General features: G+C 36.7%; 1 long non-coding RNA gene across 1 annotated transcript; it reads right to left on the bottom strand.

Moving 5' to 3' along the window:
* Positions 1 to 12,781: 12,781 nt before the first annotated feature.
* On the bottom strand, positions 12,782 to 15,374 carry LOC110898432. Its single transcript, XR_002569398.2, has 2 exons — positions 15,188 to 15,374; positions 12,782 to 13,091 (listed from the first exon to the last, which is right to left on the bottom strand). It is a non-coding gene; the product is annotated as an uncharacterized LOC110898432 (long non-coding RNA).
* Positions 15,375 to 20,421: the final 5,047 nt, after the last annotated feature.

The raw sequence follows: 20,421 nt of genomic DNA, 5'->3' as shown, positions 1-20,421 counted from the left end.
AGACGGTGTGACATTGGGTCACTCAAAAAGAAAGTCACCGTTCAAAAATAAAATCTTATTTACGGCATGTTTTTGAACTCCAGAAAGAGAGATACATGAACATCATTGACAACATCAAATATTTAAAAATATACAACTTATGTTGAATGTTTGTTGAATGAGTTGTTAATCGGTTTAAGCATACCTTTAACAATCATTCTCGGTCTAATCTCGATCTACGTTTAATGTATCGGTAAGGGCATTAAGATGTCTGCAAACCTCAGAGGCTCAACTTTATACTCTTTAGAAAGGTTAAAAAAAATCTCAATCTTTTTTAAATGAGAAAAAAAACTTGACACAACACCCTACATTTTTTAACTATTGGCCGGCATGAAAACTTACGAATATGTGTGTCATTAGTCATCCAACTAGAAACGACGATGGATCTTAGTCATTGGTAGGTTGATAGCATCATTACGTATCATTTATAAACTAATATTGATTCATATATATAGGGACTTATGCATTGTTTAGAGAAGTGTTACGAAATTGGTCTATAAATTCTAATAGTCATATACGTGAAAATTGGGGACAAATGCAACACTTATTTGCGTATTCTTTGAACTCATTAGAAAACATACGCTTTACTGATAATGCATGGTGAAAAGGTGATACGTCAGAAGTGTTTCTGGTACAATGGAAATTTAATCAAGCCTTTCCGATGATATATTGATAATTTTTTTCTAATATGGTTGTAGGAGTATATCATACCTCAACTAGCTAGTTTTGTGATTTTCTAATATATTAATTAAACATGAATATATTTCTATCAAAATAAAATACGTTTAATAAACTTAAAAGTTACTCTCACTTATAAATGATAGAGCTATGGATATGACTCGGTTTTTGTTACTCACAGTCTCATGCTTGAATGTAAACCATGTTTAGTCGGGTACCCGTCACTTGTTATTTGCCGATTTCGCTGGTTTCTCTGCGAGTACCACATATAATTATTTAAGATCTTGTATATATGGTTGAAAATTACCCCTTTGGGTTTTCACTACTGGAAATCCAATATCAAATGCCGACTTGATGTCAAATACTCAACTACGTTCTATCAGTTCTAGCTACATTTTTGATAATTTCAACTTTCTATTATTTTAAAATATTTATATCGAGTTTATACTACAATAAGCGCATAAATAGGCATGTAAACGAATAGAACCAAAGAGACATGTTCGTGTTCGTTAAACTATATCATGATCGAACACAAATAATTGTGTGTTTTCTTTCGTTTCTAAGAAAATAAATGTTTGTTTTCTTTCGGTTTTTTTTTTTTTTTTTTTTTTGGGTTTAAAAGAGCAGCATACAAATGTAAACAAACAAACATGACTGAATAAGTGAATGATTGGTAAAAATGGGCTTGGCTAAGAAAGTTCTAACAGAATCATAGAGGTTTTTATTGGTAAGAAATATAGTGATCAAATGTACAAACAATAGAGGTTTTTATTGAGCCCCGCTTACAGTATGCGCATATAATGTATATATGTGTGGGTTATGGGGGACAAAAGTGAAAGTGCACTAATTTTAATGTTATTTTACTAATTTCGTGAAAATAACGTAATCATGCATTATGTGGTAGCGTCGATAGCTGAAAGACAAAAAGGTACATGCACTAGTCAGTCTTTGTCCCGATTGCCGAGTGTTATCTGCCTTATGTCCAAGGCTTGATGCAAAACTAATATCGAGTCGAGGGTCTCACTGGAAGCAGCCCTCTCTATTCCTACGGGGTAGAGGTAAGACTGTCTAAATCTTACCCTCCTCAGACTCTACATTTGTTTTGCTATTGGTGGGATTTACTGAGTATGATGATAATGCCTTTGTTTTGCTGAAATCATAATCTCCTTCACATCCTATAGTATAAGGGTTCGTTATGTAATTAGTATAAAGATAGTTTATGTTAGAATTAGATTAGTGATAGAAGTGCGGGAACTAGACGCGACAAAACGAAAGTTAATAACCTACATGTTGGATCGATACATCCAGGGGACGTACCCCTCTCTGATCGACGACAGCAAACACAGGGACAAAGGACGCAACTCTTCATCTTCAATCACAGCCACAAGATCAAAGGACACGACTCTTCGTCAAGGGACACGTCTATTGGATCGTACCTCTTTGATATGTATAAATAGGGTTAGGATTTTCAATTCTAAATACAATTCTCAATCATTCTGTACAATCACATTCAATCAGGTACAATTGAAACTCTTGTTGTTTTATTCTATTACTTGTTTCATCTTTATTTTCGTATCGAGTTCATAGATTGGGGCCAACAATTGGTATCAGAGCCTAGGGTTCAAATCTGATACGTTTTCAATTCGTTCTTCAACCCGTGAATCAGAAATCAAATCGATTCAGGCAATAATTCGATTCAGCAAAATCAAATCAGTATTGAAGAAGAGAAGCAAATCGATTCAGTATAACATCGATTCAGAACCAGAAAGCCATGAGGAAGGAACGAACAAAAGAAACCAAATCAATTTTAGTCGATTCAGTACCAATCGTTTAAACCTTAATCAATTCAGAACTAGAAATCTTGAAGCCAAATCATCAACATCAAATTGTTTCAGCAATATCGATTTGGATATATATATATCGATTCAGTCAAGAAGATCAAGAGAGAATCGATTTCCAAAGTCATAAATCGATCCAGTTCAAACCAATTCTGAGTAAATTGATTCAGACGTGAAAGTCACAAAGCCAGGAAAAGAAAAACAATTTTAGAAGCAAAATTTGATCAGAAACAAAGAAAGGTTGAAGACCTGTTTTGTTTCAGCAAATACAAAACAAAGACTGCAAGAGAAAAATCATTATATTCAAGAAGGGTGATTTCAAGTCAACGTCAAAAGCCTTATAGATCAGAATTACAAGTGGAGAATTTGCAAAATTCCAGGTTATACGTTATTATTTTGGAATTTCAATTTAAAGAATTACTACAGATTTTTAGTAATTTAGTTTAGTGATTCCCGTTAGAATCATTGTTGGTTTAGAAGAAAACCTAAGTCACGATGTTAGAAAAATCATCGTTAGATACAAACAATAGTGCAACTGTACCACACAAGGATATAGGATCCTTGACACTTTTCCAATACCCCATTTTGACATCTACAAACTATACCATATGGGCTATCCGTATTAAAACCATACTTGAAGCAAACGGGCTATGGGAAATGATAGAACCAAGTGCTGGTATGCAACTTGATGTCAAGAAAGACAAAGCCGCAATTGCATACTTGTTTCAATCACTATCAGAGGATATAGTATTACAAGTTGCAAGTTATAAGAGCGCAAAAGAAATTTGTTAAGCTTTGAAGGTCAGATATGTTGGTGTAGACCGGGTGCAGAAGGCACGCCCACACACTCTCAAATCAGAATTTGAGATGCTACAAATGGCTTGGGATCAACATTTGATCAAGCAACCCTAGTGCGGAAACTTTTAAACTCCGTGCGAGATAGACCCATTCAAATTATTGCATCAATTGAACAATACTCAGATTTAGACACTATGACTCTTGACGAAGCAATTGGAAGATTAAAAACCTTCGAAGAAAGAATTTAGTGTAAGAAAGGAATCCTTGGAGATAGCCAAGACAAACTCTTGTTCACACATCACGACAACAATTTTGGTCGTGGTAGACACTCTGGAAACCGTGGACAAGGAAGACTTAATCAGTCACGAGGTCGAGGCCGTGGCAGGTTCAGACAAGAAGAAAGAGAAGATGACATGTCACACGATAATAATCATGATTATGATAGACGGAAGAGATACCCAAGAAATCAAGACAAATTCATGTTTGACATAAGTAAGGTAAGGTGCTATAATTGCAATGATTATGGACACTTTGCCTCAGATTGTCCTAAATCAAACCAAAGAAAAGAAGAAGTAAATATCGTGCAAGAAGACCAAGAACCAACTCTCCTAATAGAACAAGTTGAAGAACTGGATCAAGATGTCAAGCAAGTAACGGGCAGAAAGCCGATGCTCAAAGACAAGGATCTACTACAACAAGCTCGTGATAAAAATGGAGAAGCACATGATGGCAAGCAAGACATAGAGAAAGATCAAGGTGCAACTCAAGGAAGTTCGAGATTAGGGGGGTGAATGAAATCATAATCTCCTTCACATCCTATAGTATAAGGGTTCGTTATGTAATTAGTATAAAGATAGTTTATGTTAGAATTAGATTAGTGATAGAAGTGCGGGGACTAGATGCGACAAAACGAAAGTTAATAACTTACATGTTGGATCGATACATCCAGGGGAGGTACCCCTTCTCTGATCGACGACAGCAAGCACAGGGACAAAGGACGCAACTCTTCATCTTCAATCACAGCCACAAGATCAAAGGACACGACTCTTCGTCAAAGGAGACGTCTATTGGATCGTACCTCTTTGATATGTATAAATAGGGTTAGGATTTTCAATTGTAAATACAATTCTCAATCATTCTGTACAATCACATTCAATCAGGTTCAATTGAAACTCTTGTTGTTTTATTCTATTAATTATTTCATCTTTATTTTCGTATCAAGTTCATACATTGGGGCCAACATTTGCTATTGGTTTTTGCTGAGTATGATGATGATGATGATGATTGTCACACCCCCAAAATACCACGTGCGGACACCCCGCGGGACGTGTGACGTACCAGGATCTAGCCACCAATCATAGTGAACTCATAACAAGATTTTAAATAAAAACTTTCATTCATTAACATAAAGTATTACAAAACGTTAATTGTATTTCAACATACATAGCGGAAGCATAAATCATTTGTTTAGTGTTTCATAAACCAGATGTACGAAAACCATTAGACCCGTCTTGCGATTCCATGAACCTCGACCTATGACCACTCCAGCATCCCAGACAGCAAGTCCCAATGATATAAACCTATAGACCTGCAAGCATGCAGACAAGTGTGTCAGACGACGCTTGGGAGTTCAAAGTTTTGTTAACACGTTTAGTTACCAGATATGAGTATATTTCAATGATTTGATGTCGTTAATAACTCGATTACCGCAGATGGCTCTAGATTATTTGCCCAAACCCCAATGCCTCTATCAAAGCAATGGTCAAGACTGGGATCATTAGTTCACTCCCGACCTCCCCGGTGTGGTGTGAGGTTGCCAAACCTAAATAGCGTTATTAACTAATACCACGTTGCCTCCCCGACAACAATCGGTAGAAGGGACTTAAGTGATAGATATGAGTGTATTAACCAACATCCCAATAACCCGACATTCCTCCCTAGAACGTTTACCAGATGTCCCTCCCCGGGACGCATGCTTGGAAAAAGAGCAGTGAACTCACCTTAGTTTGCTAGGTATATAATGTTACCCGTTCCCGTTAGTCAAACAGACCCTATCGTGATTATCAATTATATCGGTTTCATAAACACATAGATCACGTATTCCTTATACAGACTACTCAACTAGTGTACACATATATTATCATGCAAGTTGTAATAGTTGATCATGAAGTCCAACAGTCTATATCACACATCACATTTCCTTTCAACAGTTAACATATGAGGTAAGTCATCCTTATAACATCTATCAAGTAATTCGGCTCACACAAATAAGCATGCAGGTTCACAATCATGTAGCAACTTAACTAATTCAAGGTATCAATCATTCAAGTGTGCGACCACGTAACTGGTCCTCCTACATAGTTCGGCCCAATCATACTTTATACATATGTTTGCGAGTCCATTTTTAAGTAGTCCAAACGATTGTGCGACTTTCTAAATAGTGTGCGATTCCGGTTCCATTTACGGCCCAACACTAAGGTGCGGCCTAAAAGAACGTGTGTGCAACCCACCAGAGAACGACCCATAACAAGTGTGCGGCTTTCCCCCGAGTGTGCGACTCCCGGTTATGTGGCCCAACAGTCTTCGGCCCGCCATACCCATGTGCGATTGATCGCCGGTGTTTAGCCCAACTGGATTTATGTTCATCTAAGATTTGTGTAGCATTTAAATGTGCGACTGAATCGGTTTAATGGTCTGCTACACGCGTGTGTGACCTCGGTAGAGGTGTGCGATCTGTTGTTGTGCGATGGGGTGGTGTGCGACTACGTTATACGTGTGCGATCATGCATTACCGACTGTGCAACATGCCAATACAGGTGTGTACGCTAGCGGCTAGACTAGTGTGTCAAGACTGGGATCATAGTTGATCATGAAGTCCAACAGTCTATATCACACATCACATTTCCTTTCAACAGTTAGCATATGAGGTAAGTCATCCTTATAACATCTATCAAGTAATTCGGCTCACACAAATAAGCATGCAGGTTCACAATCATGTAGCAACTTAACTAATTCAAGGTATCAAGCATTCAAGTGTGCGACCACGTAACTGGTTCTCCTACACAATTCGGCCCAACCATACTTTATACATATGTGTGCGAGTCCATTTGTTAAGTAGTCCAAATGATTGTGCGACTCTCTAAATAGTGAGCGATTTCGGTTCCGTTTACGGCCCAACACTAAGGTGCAGCCCAAAAGAACGTGTGTGCAGCCCACCAGAGAACGGCCCATAACAAGTGTGCGGCTTTCCCCTGAGTGTGCGACTCCCTGTTATGTGGCCCAACAGTCTTCGGCCCGCCATACCCATGTGCGATTGATCGCCGGTGTTTGGCCCAACTGGATCTATGTTCATCTAAGATTTGTGCAGCCTTTAAATGTGCGACTGAATCGGTTTAATGGCCTGTTACTTGTGTGTGTGACCTTCGTAGAGGTGTACGATCTGTGGTTGTGCGACGGGGTGGTGTGCGACTACGTTATACATGTGCGACCATGCATTACCGACTATGCAACATGCTAATACAGGTGTGTACGCTAGACTAGTGTGTGACCAGATTGTTTACAATTACACATTATGCATCACAATGGTGTACGAGGTGTGTGCTGGGTGCCACCCACCCTTATGCGGTTCCATTATTACCCCCACCATACACTATCAGTCAGTTACCAACCAAAGTCTACGAAAACCCTAGTTACCTTTTAAACAATAAGAGATTATTCCCATTATTTAATTAGACCAATCCATACATAATTATTTCTTGATCATGCAACCTAGTTCCTCAATGTTGACATTAATTACGAACAACAATGCCAATAGATCTAACCATCCAATCATCGCAAAGAATCGTCTACCACTAAACATCGTACAATCATACACGTATACGGTTCTAAATCACTGATCCATTATCATGCAAATCTTTTGTATTAACTAACCATTCAGTCATAGATGGAATTTATTTATTCACATTCAGTTATTGATCGTATTTCATACAATTCAAACACGGTTTCTAATTACTCTAAACCATAAGAACTTACGTGACCATAATCACCAATCACAAATCACGCAGGTTCGCACATAGCCAGAACAATCAATCAGAGAATTACAACAAGTACGATTATACTAACCAAGGGGTCGAGGAGGGTATGCTGGAGTGATGAAGGTGATGTTTTCGAGAAGGAGAGCTCGCCAAAGAAACTGTCGTCGCTTGTGTGTTAGACAGGAGATTAGGGTTACCAAGAATTTGAGAAGAGGATGCGTATACCCCTGTGTTACACATACATAGAGAATTAGTGGGCTGGGCTCTAATGCAGCTGGATCGAAGCATAGGAGGGTGCGGCGTAGGTTGGGCCGACCGGCTTTAAAACACAAGACATACTCGCACAAGAGTGTGCGAGATGAGAGATGGGAAGTTAAGTATGATTAAATGGTACTATATGTACTAGTATTTCATGCAGTTTATAATATTTGAATATAGCGAGTAGGTATTCTCAATAAGGTGTAGCAAGTTTAGCTCCTCGTTACAACAAGGAATAAAGTGATATGAAACTAAAAGACTTGAAAATACGGGTTGTCACATCATCCCCAACTTGAAAGAAATTTCGTCCCGAAATTTGATAAGCATTCTCCGAGGAGCGAAGTGATATCACGGTAGGCAACTCAAGATGACTGTGGATTTTCCTCGGGTGCCACATCATCCCCAACTTGAAAGGGAATTTCGTCCCGAAATTCACCAATCGCATCAGGATCTGATTTCGCAGTTTCAAACTGGTTAGGGTACTTGAGCTTCATCTAGTCTTCGCGTTCCCACGTGAACTCCGGTCCACGTCTTGAGTTCCAACGAACTCTCACGATTGGGATTCGGCTATGTTTACGAACCTTAACTTCCCGATCCATGACTTCAATAGGTTCTTCGACGAACTACAACTTATCGTCGATTTTTAGTTCTTGAAATGGTACAACAAGTGTTTTATCCGACAAACGCTTCATTAGATTCGAGACATAAGTGACATCGTGAACGTCACCTAATCCGTCAGGTAGCTTGAGTTTGTAGGCCACGTTACCGATTCTTCCCAGAATGTTGTATGGCCCAACGTGATGTAAGTTAAGCTCGCCACGCTTCCCAAGCATACCACACCCTCCCAGGGTGAGAGTTTCAACATGACACGATCGCCTACAGCGATCTTCAGCGTTTCCTAAGCTTATCAGCTTTCCTGACGGTCACGCGTTGCCGCCAAACAACTCCCGATCCAAACAATCTTCCCAAGGGTTTCGAGTACAAGTCCTGACCCGTAATTAAGTTGTCAACCATCTTAGTCCAACAGGGAGGTTGACACTATCGTCCATGCAATGCCCTAACAGAGCTGTCTGGATACTAGAATGGTAACTGCAGTGGTAGAACTCAACCATAGGTAAGAGTCCTTCAAATTTTCACTAAAGCCAAACACACACATGTTCGCAGCATGTCTTCGAGTGTCAGGAGGGTTTGCTTACTCTGACCGTTTGTCCAGCGGCGATAAGCAACGCTCTGGTCCAAACGTGAGTCAAGGGTGTTGTGTATTGCCTGACATAAATCATGTATAGATCAAAACTAGAGGTAACAGGAGTTGGCACCCCGTACCTAGAAACCGCCCTTCACAGGTAATTACCCTCAGTATACGAAGACTTGTCAATTTTCCCTGATTGCAAGGGAGTGTATCAGTTACACGAGACAATCAGCAATCACTCAGGTGATATCATTTCCGTTTAGAGTTTTAGTAAAGCCGGTGACAAAATCCATGGCAGTTTGCTCCATTTTCCAATGGGTGTTTCTGGTTACTGACACAAACCAGAAGGTTTCGGATATCCCACCTTGACTTTCGCATGGGTCAAACATTGTTAGGTGGGCCTTGATGCCTGGTTACTTGTACCAGATTTATAGATTCTTTATCCTCTGTCAAAATCCAGACGACTAGAATATCAAGGCTGGTGTGGTTCGCTCAAAACAAGTTCCCTAGGGTTGCTGTATAGTGAGGTCCACATTCGCTCCAGGAAGTAGTGAATTTTGTTCGATTTTTAGCTACATATTGTTTTTCCATGCCCTGCACGGATCCAGCTGGTAGGTCCTCGTCCTTCAACGCTTCGGTTTGAGCAGAACAGATCTAATCAAGTAGCTTAGGGTCGAGGGTTTGCTACAAGGCTCATTCGCGTTTAAGTTCCATAGTCGTAATCGTTCGAGAGTTCCATCCAGCGACACCGTCGCATATTTAACTCTCGTTGTTCAAGATATGCTGAGGGTCCTTGTGATCGGTCTATATAATGCCCTTGGTACCGTCCAAGGAACACCTCCAAATTCCAAATCCAGAGGCCATGGCTTCCACCCCAGGTTGTGAGTCGTGCAATTCTTCTTGTTAACCCACTACGTAAGCAATCACCCTCTCGTGTTTCATCGGTGTGTAACTGAGACTCCGATTCGGACCTCCATGGTATACCACAAGATCACCCGTACCCTCGGGTAAAGACGATGCCCAGTGCATTGTAGAATTGGATTTCAGAAGTTGAAAAGACGTTCTCCTGTTTCGTCTCCCATGAATACACAGCACCCCGCTGTGTTAAAGTGGTTAAAGCTGCGCAATCTTCAAAAATCCCGCGATGAATATGCGATAGTATCTAGCGAAACCAAGGAATTGTTGTATCCCCGAAGGAATCTTTGGTGTCGATCAGTTTCTAACAAAATGGGTCTTAGCGAGATCCACATGCATTCCCATTCGTTGGTTACACGACCAAAAAGGTACCTCTCGAGTCCAGAAGTTACATTTAACAAGACTTCGCGTGGTGTGGCTCCTCCCTCAGGAGCACTAAGATAAGTTACAAATGCCGCCCATGATGTTCCTTTCTCCTGGAAATGATTCAAAGCGTCTTCAATAAACACGGTTGATCCATGCGATCCATAAAGCTGCTTGTAACGCCCTACCCTTCGTACTTTCCTTAATTAGAAAACGTGCTTTGTATTTTCTATTTTTGGAAGCTTGTTCCTTTTGTATTTCGTATTTCGTTTCAAACCGTTGTAAACCCGAGACTTCGATCGTAATGAAATTCTATTTTTTTTACATACTTATACGTGTCGCAATACTTGGGTTATACGTTACCAATCTCGAATACATACGCTTAACCGATACCCGACCTACTGGTACTCATAACTTATACGTGCTTGTTAACTATTAAATACGTGGTCAAATTCTGGTAATATAATAATAATAATAATAATAATAATAATAATAATAATAATAATAATAATAATAATAATAATAATAATAATAATAATAATAATAATAACTATTGTAATAATAAAATAATATATATATATATATATATATATATATATATATATATATATATAATGCTATATGAACATAGAGTTTTATGACCAAAAAAAAAAGGGAAGAAGCAGCTATTGTGGCCCACTATTAGTGTGTTCACTAATTTTAATATAAATATGACTTGTGTCATATGTTGAACATCATTATGTAATATAACATATGTTGGTAAAAAAAAATAAAAATAAAAAATAAAAGATAAAAACAAAGCTTTTCACAGCCTCCTTTCCGACACAGCTTTGAATGGCTAAATTTGTTGTTTTGTGTTAATATTTAACTCCACCCTAATATTACTTTGAGTTAGTATTTAGTTAAGAAATGATTTTATTATAACAAGACACAATACACACAATGCCTTATTAAACAAAACAAGAAAAAAAGGAGTAATTTGTAGGCTGTAAACAGCAGCGGCCGCAAGGTTATGAATGGGTTGTTTTCTTTTTCTTTTTTTTATTTATTATTTGTTGTTAACCACCAACTAATCCTATTAAATGTCAACCAACCCAACCCTAATCCTTCCCTATAAATACCAAGCCATCTCCAAGCCATTTTCATTTTTCTAAACACTCTAATCACTCCCAAATCACTCAAAAACGCAGCTGAGTTTTGAAGTTCGGACAGATTGCTACCTCTTCACTAAAGTGAGCATAACTCACTCATTTCTTGTCCGATTTACTCCATTCTTTTTCCTATGTGCTTGGATTGACCTTACCTTCGATTCCATGGGTTTTTCACAGGAAATAAGTCCCTGGAACTCCGGTAAAAAGGCTCCAAAGTTCACTGTTTGTTTCTGTTTTGATTAAATCTTTACTAAACTTGTTCAAACTTGAGTCTCACTCATCTCAAACCTATGTCCTTATGCTTACAACCACTTCAATGGTTAGTTAGGCTTAAAAACAAGGTTGAGACATTCAAAATCAGAGGATTAATCCTCACAAACTTTCTGTTTTGTTCAAGGGTTTAACCCATAAGTAATGTTAAAGTCTAAGACTTAATGTATGTGTGATTATGGATTAACTTGGGTTGTCCAACATAGATCCCCACATTACTTGATGATTTCTCATAGTGTAGTTGTTTATTATTCTTGTATTAATATTAGTTCATGACCCTCCTTGTATGTTTTTACATCAAGTGTAGTGGTGAACCATAAGAGGTACCTAAATGGAAGCTTGTTCTTCCTACCTCCTACATGACTTCCATGATACTAGAGGTGCCTAAATGAAGAGAAATCTTCTACCTCATGCTTGACTAATGGACTAAATAATACATATGATACTTATACATATATATACTATTCGAACCCTTGATGATGGACTTGTGTTCATTCGTCAAGATATTAGAATAACATCATCTAAGACATAAGACTTGTTACGATTCTAATGAGTATATTACTCATGAAAACAGTAACCCTTGAGGTTTCATAGTGTCAAGAACAAGTACTTGGTGTTAAAGGATGATTACTTTCGAATACAAATTCTTGTGTTTTAACTTCCTAAATCCCTACACGAACATATTCAACCTTCTAACCTCATCAACTTCGTCACATTGGATAATCGAAAAGCATATGCAAATTTGTGAGTATACTCGCAACCCACTTTTTATGTTTACCACTTTTTTGGCGTGTAACATCACTACTAGAAAATATGGCTTTTGACACCGCATATTCGGTAGCAAAACGGTAGCAATTGCCCTATTGCCACCATTTTGTAACCGAAAATGCGGTGGCAAAAACACCCGTGTCAATTGCCCTATTGCCACCAAATAGCCACCGCTCTTATACTTTGCTACCAGATTTTTGCCACCACAAAAACGGTCAAAATTATTTGTGACCGCTCCATGTTTGCTACTCGATGGCCTTGTTTGCTACCAAGTTGTGACGGTTTTTTTGCCACCGTTTTGGTACCATTTAGCCACCGATGTTGTCACCATTTAGCCACCGTTTTCATTGAAAATTTGCTACCATTTCATTAAATATTTGCTACCATAGCGTTTTCTCTATTTCCAGATTTTTCATTTTCCATGCTTTTTTCATCATAATGCATTTCTATAATATTACAAATTTATATACAATAATGGAATAAAATTACAAAATCCCAAAAATATATAAAATTATAAAACATTCTAATATAAATGCCAACTAAAACATCAAATTACCGAAATTATCCTAATATGGTAAACATCAAAACATTCAAAGCCAAGTGTAGCCTATCTTTGAACCATAGCGGTTAACATAGCTTCAATTTGTGACATCCTATTGAGCATGACATCTTTGTCCACCTTATCTTTTTCTTTTTTAGCCAACAAGCCCGCAATAACTCCATTTAACCTTTCTTTTTCTTCATCATTTTCCTTAACGAGCTCCTTGATAACCAAGTTCGACTTTTCAATCTACAAAACAAACAATGAACAAAATCAAGAAGTCAGAATCAAACATACAAATTCACACAACCGGACGAAAGAAGTCAAGTATTGGTGAGAAGTATTAGAAGTTAAGAACAATGTACGAAGTAATAGATACAAGCATTTAAATTTTTAGTTACTATCCTACTAACTATAACTCCTATTGATCCATATCTAAATATATGACTAGGGGTGAGATTTTTAACCCAAATCTGATTACAAGGAACCCAAATCCAGATAACTCGAACCTAAATAATGTCAATAAGCGGGAACACAAATACGGTATTTGGATTGGTAATTAGTTAACTTTAGGGAGATTCTCATTACCCGGTTAATCCGATTATATTTAAAAAAAGCCGCCAAATGGGTCGATTTGATTGTTTTTTAATCAGTCGTAAACTATATATGTCTTTATTTGTTTCAGGGATCGGGTAACGGGTCAATAAACATCATGTTCAAATATGTTATTATAAAGTATGGGTCACAAGGGGTGGGTTAGCTTTGGTTGACCCGTTTGAGATAAAAATTAACCCAAATTAACCTAATGCCCAAATACATGAATTAAAATTGTCACATCTATGTTATATCATCCTCATAAAACTTTCCAGTGAATAAACTTAATGCAACCATGAAAAAGAGAAAACCACCAAATTTATGATGAAGTTTTCAGTTTTGTGTACTAGCAATAGCGATCTTTATAAAGCTACACATGATATAGGTCTACTAAAAATAGAGATACATCACATTTTAATTAGTTCTCAAGGCTCAGTGAAATCCATAAACACTCATCAGTTCATAAATATAGAAATTAAAATCCTAGTTCCTTCCGTCTCCAGCCAAACATCCCCTAACCCGTTAACAACCCAAGAATAATTACATCCTCCTTACTTTGCAGAAAGACTACACTTCAAACTTTAGACCATGCGTACTCTTTGTGAAACTGGGCTTTTGTGATGAAGCACGACAAAACACGCCCGAAGTCAGCCCCCCAGGGCGTTTTTTTAAATTTTGGCTGTTTGGCGTTGTATATTCCACGCCTAAGCCCCATTTTGATGGTCCAATCACATTTAACCCACTTCTTCTTTAGCCAATCAATTTTTAAATGGTTTTTTTATTTATTTAATTCTTTACATCCCTTTTAACATAATGTCCACATCCCCACTACACCCAATTAGAAAAAAACGCCCCCTTGCTGACTAGGACGACACGTGGCGGACAACGCCCAAGGGTGAGGCATTATTCACCCCAACCACTACGCATGGTCTTAGTATCAAACGGGCTATTACCAGTAAGGATTCTCAAAAGCTCACTAACAACTACATTCACCTTCAAGAATCTACAAAAACGATTCCTGGTCTATAATCGTAAGACATAACAAAAAAAAAAAAGAAATCAAATCCTACACAACAGGTTCCTAACTAACTCCAGTTAGCTACATCACATCTATAACACCAATGAATGATATCTCAAATCTTATTGCTAGAAACAAATGTGAACTAGCGGTTTAATGTATTAAACCCTAATCTAAACTATTAATCATTAAAAAACAACTAAAGCTCTGTACTCAAACTCCACATGTAACAAAACTGTATCATCGTAATCTCATATAAGCTAAAACAATATTTAAAAATCATTCTACTCAATAACAGATGAACTGAATCATACTTTTTACATCAATAAATTTCAATTGAAATATGCCTAACAATGTCAAATATAAAAAAAAAAAAATCAAATACTGGAAATTGAAGAAACTTTAAGGTATAATGTTAAACTGAGTCATAGACTCACAGGCCTAACAAGACGAATGGAAGCCAACTCATATGAATCACCAATTCAACAAATAAATATTCAAATCCCCATCATTATTCAAGATTCAGTAGCGTACAAGTAAAACCCCCAAAATTCATGATACGCAAATCAAAACCCTCACCAAAAGAAAAAAAATACGATACAAAACCCCAAAATTCATGATACGCAAATCAAACCCTAATTCAAGATACGATACAAAAGAAAAAAAAAATCGCTAATCAAAACCCTCACCAACAAAAAAAAAACAAACAAACAATGCATAATCATAAACATACCTTGCTGGGAAATCGTTGGCACTCTTGGTGGAGCCAGGGAATATTCTATCTACGGATGAACTGCGATGAGCGAATTGTGGGAGTTGTTCTAATCACTTGGACTCAAAACCCTAGTGATAAGTGGAAACGCTAAAAATTCTTTTTTTTTAAAATTTGGCCTGCGCTCAATTATGCCGCCCTCGATAAAAACTTAAAATTTGTTGTTGCTACCATTAAGAACGGTGGCAATTTAGTATTTTTATCATGTAGCTTTATATTTATCACGAATTTGAGACCGAAAATAAACGGTCACAAAATTTGTGACCATCTTGCTACGATATCGTAGTAAATACATAAAAATATGCGGACTTTAGATTTATGTGTGAAATGGGTAGCTAATTTGCTACCGTATTATTTTGGTACCAAATTTTGGTGTCAATTGCTTAGTTTTCTAGTAGTGCATGTTTTACTATTAAACTACACTTAAACTTATTCTTTATGCAATGCACAAAACAATCCTTATACATGAATACTATGCTATGATACTTGATGCTTACGTGGACCATACTTATGTGATATGTTTTAGTCATTAGCTCTCACGAGCCTCCCTTCGACATGTATAGCGCTATATGAGTAACGCACCGCCCCCCTTAAACTTGGGTCATGTTGAATTAATTAAACTTTCTTGCGTAAACAGAGGTTGGCTAGAAATATTGCATGCCACGTTAGGTTGATCTCGTATAAACTAAGTTGCCATGTGGATTCGTTTTAAACCTTTATACTTATACTTATACTTAAACTTGTATACTCGCCTTTGCTTTTGCATTGAACTTTATTTTAAACACGTTACAGGTTGAGGATGATGATGCTATGAAATGAAGTAGCGTTGATACCTAGATACACATATAGACGTTTAGGTTTAATCGTTGTATCAATTTTGATTATGTTGTATTGTATTTCCTTTGAACTTGACGTTATTTGATTTCTTTGTAATGTTGACAATTTATTTTATGAAATGAAATCGGTTTATTAAATATTGTCACAAATAGTGTTATGAAGTCTCTAGCAATCTTCACACTTCGTCTCATCCCGATGTTTCCGCCATTGGTTGGGGTGTGACAGATTGGTATCAGAGCCATAACTATAGGGAATTGGGTAGAATTGTCGTGCCTTTTACCTAGTCTATAGTTCTAGAGCCTTATTCTTATGATTTCTTTGAACCATTTGCATGATACCTTATTTGCTCCTTATTTATCTTCTTTTGACCTTTTAAACATATATGTCACTTTTGTGTTAATACTTCCTTTATTATTTGTTAATACTTGTTGTATTATTCCATCCTTTATGTGCTATCCTTGAAATGTCTTTTACGTATTATTTCTTGAGATGCTTATTGTGCTTATAATTGTTATTATTATTTTGAACATACATGTTTTTACTCGTTTATACTAAAATCAAAACCACTCTTAATACACAAACGAGACAACTTCACCAAGCTAGGCGTGAAACCCACAACTTGGTGAACAACTCTCGACCCATCTACTTTTCTTTTTACATGAAATTCACCATCAAGTTAGGAGTGAAATCCTCACCTTAATGGAGAAATTCAAATTTCAAATTCTAGTGGACCCTCGTCAAGTGTTGAAATTAAATTTTGACCCGACGAGTACCAACCACACTTAGGATACGAAATCGTCAAGTTAGGGGTGAAACCCGCACCTTGTCGACTAGTTCCACTCCTCGAATTTTTTTTTATAAATCCCGCCAAGTCTCGAAATTTCGATTGATTTGGGACATGTAGTAACCGGAAGGGTAAATACCGTTAACCGACTTGTCGGCGAGAGTATTTCACCTATTAGGCCAAAGCATGCTCCTCAAATTCGAAAGACTTTTCGACCACTTTGGTTAGTCAAAGTTCCGTTTTGGAGCCATCCCAAATTTTAATCAAACATGTGTTTCTATTATTTATTTTATACGATGCAATCTTTCAAATTCGAATTACTTTCGATATTCTCTTTTCACACACACAACATATTGAATCTTTTCCATACATTTATACATATGTATGATTTCATATAATTTAAATTCATATTCCTTGTAACGACAAGTGGAGACATATCATCGAGATAGGAGTGATTTCCTTACCTTGACGATTAACTCCACTCCCCTTTTTTTAAAAAAACGACCTCACCAACGAGTTAGGGGTGATTCCCTTACATAGGTGATCGTTACCAAAACGTCTCTTCAAAATATCTTATTATGCAAACTCGACCATATTTTATACCCAAATTGTTTATCATTATTCAAAATACCTACTCATACCGATTTCAAAATACATTGTTTTATCAAACGTACTTCTTATTCTACAATCTATTTTCACTCAACTCATACACACGAGATTCTTCATCATGTCTTAAAACATTTTATTACCCAAATTTCAAAAGCTTACGAAATGCTACCTATCAATTTAGTTGGCCCAATGAATCTCTTACCCACGAACATCATATTCGAATTAATCACTAAAACACTCACTCACGTTGTATCACCATACTAAGGACTTTCATTCTCAAATGGAATTCAAACCAACCTTCTCACATACTTGTAGGATACTATAGATATCATACGACCGTTTTACCAAAGAGGCTTTCCAACATCAACAAATCATTTGTTAATTTTTTTTAAACAATCACTAAGTCCTTTTGCTAAATTTCTTTTCTAAGGGTCGACGTTTTCACAAGAACCTTCAAAATTTAAAATATCTTGGTTTGATGCAAATGAAACAAACCCGTTATTTTCAAAAACCTTTTCTACACCGCTTAATTCGTCATTCAAATTTCAAAACACGTGGGCTATAAGACTTCAAGGGGACCGACAATCTTCAACATACGTAACTCCCTTTTTTAAAACAAAAGTAGCATTTCATTCATTACAAAATACGTTATGCATAACCAATGAGTACTTTATGTTCCTTTACATTTACAAACTATATTCTACATTCCAAATCAAACTCAATTCTATTTTGATGCGATAAACTCAACTTGTCGCTTAAACAACTATACATGCATGTCGTCATACACGCCTTAGTCGATACCCCGCGACGTTTTGTTTATATCATACGTTTTACATACTCAAATTTCTCAAAGATTTCCTATGCGTAAATTTGTTATGTTCAACATATATTATATACGTAATCTTTATTATTCGTACCTATACTAATACTCATGACAATACATTTATGCTTATACTCATGTTCATATTATACTCATACGTTTTATGTTTATACATACATTCACATGCGTATTCATACTTACACTTACACTCATACTTATACTTTCATTCATATTCATGATTCATACATTCGTACCCGTACGTGAGCGTAACCCGAAGGATTCGCTTACGTGGGTCCCAAACATACTTGAGCATGGACTTGCTTATATACTATATTCTTATACGTCCACATTCTTATTTTTTTATATATTTTTTTTAATTTTTTTATGTATACCCTGATTCATACACAACTAGTACAAGCTATGCGGATCATGCGACGATCAAAATAATCGCGGGTGCACACGGGATTATAGTGATGGGCGTATGAAAAACTATAGAGTGTACTACGGTGTACGGTGAGACACGGAACGTAACATGACACCGAATACGAAACGGACGTCACATGGTCAAAATATGGTGGATACGCCACTGGTACTTCCTATATATAAGTGTTTTCATCATGTTACCAAAATTTGTAAGACGTGCCATGAGAAATTCAGTGTTTTGCGGACCTTTTAGACCTAATTCAAACTTTAAGCAACTCACAAATGCGTTATATCCGATTATCCTTGACGAGACTTCATTCTTAGCACGCTACTTTCGTCTATCCAGTACATATGCCATGCTTATACTTGCATTCGTTTATTAGGAGTCAATCGTTCAATTCCATATACGCAACTATACGTTTCTAATTATGTTTGGTACCTCAAATCATTTTAGAGAAATGAAATCCTTTGCAAACCTATCTTGTCATCCTTCAAAATTTCATACTTTTTACGTTTCAAAATTTTCGAGTCTCAATTCTTAATAATCACATTTGGCCAAAACTCTTTCAAGTCTTCCTCTTGAATAAATTTCGGGACGAAATTTCCTAAAGGAGGGGAGACTGTAACGCCCTACCCTTCGTACTTTCCTTAATTAGAAAACGTGCTTTGTATTTTCTATTTTTGGAAGCTTGTTCCTTTTGTATTTCGTATTTCGTTTCAAACCGTTGTAAACCCGAGACTTCGATCGTAATGAAATTCTATTTTTTTTACATACTTATATGTGTCGCAATACTTGGGTTATACGTTACTAATCTCGAATACATACGCTTAACCGATACCCGACCTACTGGTACTCATAACTTATACGTGCTTGTTAACTATTAAATACGTGGTCAAATTCTGGTAATATAATAATAATAATAATAACTATTGTAATAATATAATATATATATATATATATATATATATAATGTTATATGAACATAGAGTTTTATGACCAAAAAAAAAGGGAAGAAGCAGCTATTGTGGCCCACTATTAGTGTGTGTTCACTAATTTTAATATAATATGACTTGTGTCATATGTTGAACATCATTATGTAATATAACATATGTTGGTAAAAAAAAATAAAAATAAAAGATAAAAACAAAGCTGTTCACAGCCTCCTTTCCGACACAGCTTTGAATGGCTAAATTTGTTGTTTTGTGTTAATATTTAACTCCACCCTAATATTACTTTGAGTTAGTATTTAGTTAAGAGATGATTTTATTATAACAAGACACAATACACACAATGCCTTATTAAACAAAACAAGAAAAAAAGGAGTAATTTGTAGGCTGTAAACAGCAGCGGCCGCAAGGTTATGAATGGGTTGCTTTCTTTTTCTTTTTTTTATTTATTATTTGTTGTTAACCACCAACTAATCCTATTAAATGTCAACCAACCCAACCCTAATCCTTCCCTATAAATACCAAGCCATCTCCAAGCCATTTTCATTTTTCTAAACACTCTAATCACTCCCAAATCACTCAAAAACGCAGATGAGTTTTGAAGTTCGGACAGATTGCTACCTCTTCACTAAAGTGAGCATAACTCACTCATTTCTTGTCTGATTTACTCCATTCTTTTTCCTATGTGCTTGGATTGACCTTACCTTCGATTCCATGGGTTTTTCACAGGAAATAAGTCCCTGGAACTCCGGTAAAAAGGCTCCAAAGTTCACT

This window comes from Helianthus annuus, chromosome 15, assembly GCF_002127325.2.
Source record: "Helianthus annuus cultivar XRQ/B chromosome 15, HanXRQr2.0-SUNRISE, whole genome shotgun sequence".
NCBI classification, from domain to species: Eukaryota; Viridiplantae; Streptophyta; class Magnoliopsida; order Asterales; family Asteraceae; genus Helianthus; species Helianthus annuus.
The sequence above is the reverse complement of the archived record's forward strand: the minus strand, read 5'-3'. Positions and strand labels throughout refer to the sequence as shown.